Source organism: Cibotium barometz, chromosome 19, assembly GCF_041138505.1.
Source record: "Cibotium barometz isolate CiBa-2024 chromosome 19, ASM4113850v1, whole genome shotgun sequence".
In the NCBI taxonomy this organism is placed as follows: Eukaryota; Viridiplantae; Streptophyta; class Polypodiopsida; order Cyatheales; family Cibotiaceae; genus Cibotium; species Cibotium barometz.
In genome coordinates, this window is record NC_141064.1 from 58,213,480 (window position 1) to 58,215,021 (window position 1,542).

A 1,542-nucleotide genomic window follows, 5' to 3' on the forward strand; every position below is an offset into this window, starting at 1 on the left:
AAGTAGGCTTAGATTGTTAGTATATTTTGCACCGGCTTCAAAGAACCGCGGGTGGATTAAGCTTGCTGGAGCCATTCTGTGCAAAAGGGGGGGAGCGGGAGGGAGGCGTGTCATCTTTGAAGCAGTCAGCCAGAACTCGGGAATGGCTTATCCTCCATTGTGTGAATTTCTGCGTGAACAAAGTACGGTGTACCCCTCAACAAAGGCAAATCCTGGTGGTGGGTGCACAATGGGATGCAACTTGATGTTGGCGCATGAAATGTGTATAGAGATTGTTTTTAGTTCCAAGCGCTTAAAAAGCATAGATTCGGGAGCGTTAGTCCCACATAGTCTGTTGGATGTAGCAAGGCTTCGGCTAGATTATGCAAAAGGGGACGCAGTGTACCTCTCATCCCGGGTGCACTAGTGCCTTCGATCCGCGACAGCGGAGGGATTCGGGCTGGGAACCTGGACGCTTGGCGCCGCTGTGCAGGACCGGTTGCTCGCACACACTGTGGCGCGCCCGTCTCCAAGCCTGGAGTGGAGGTCACGGCACCTTATCGGAGGGTGAGGTGTCTGCCTTTCCCTGCAGTGGGGGGGGACCGCGTGTCAGGCCGGAAACGGAGCAACGACAACCCCCCTCTCCCGGCAGTGGAGGGATAACGCAGCCCTTGTGCGGCTACCGACCATCCTCGCGACGCCGCCACTGCGAACCCCAGCCCCCTTTTTTGGGGGGGCTCAATCAAAAGGTCCGTCCGGGCTCTCGTTTTCTTTCTTTGCGCCTCTTGCAGCACAGCCCCGGATGATGGCCGCCGCGCTGTCTGCACAGGGGCTCTCGTCTCCTCTCTATAATATATATCGAAGTAATTTGCATGGATTTGTATGAGAGAGAGACCTCATCACCATGGTACGTTGTTATTAATGTTATTTTTGGTCAACGAAGGTGTTGTACAAGCTGCTCACCACCACCACCGGGGATGGACGAGAGAAAAAGCAGCTGACTCCTCCTCCTCTTCTTGCCGATTGATCTTGGAAGAAAAGCTCAACATGTCTCTCGACAACATGTTTTGGGACAATTACAGGTCAAGATTGCCCAAAAGGGACATGGCTATGCAGCATGGCAAGCCTCAAGACCTTGTGCGCATTTGGAGCACGCGTGCTAGATGCAAACAACCCTCCATTTCTTCCATCTCTCTTCGGAGCTTGAAAGCTCTGCCGCATTTGTCTAAGCGCTAAAAGCCGGAGACGGGGGTGGGTCCGTCGAGGAATCTCTGGTGATCGAGGAATGTGGGAAACACGGGCGCACTTAATTGTTGTGAAGAGATGCCACTCCTGGACGTCCTTGTGGAGTCCGCCCATCCTAGGATGTGCTAAACATGGGCATGGTGCGGAAGCAACTCGCGTGCTTTGGACGAATGCTAGTTGAGGCTGTCTCTCTGTATGCTCTTCTTGCATACATTCTGCGGCTTCAGTGCTTCTCGCAACATAGGAGCCACAGTCAAGGTCTGCGATTGTGGAAGAAGGGTTGTTCCAACAAGGACACCTTCTCGTATGTGTGTTCTC

At 53.5% G+C, this 1,542-nt stretch overlaps 1 non-coding gene across 1 annotated transcript; it reads left to right on the forward strand.

The window, feature by feature from the left end:
* Positions 1-412: 412 nt before the first annotated feature.
* On the forward strand, positions 413-661 carry LOC147628790 (signal recognition particle RNA). Its single transcript, XR_015268212.1, has one exon.
* Positions 662-1,542: the final 881 nt, after the last annotated feature.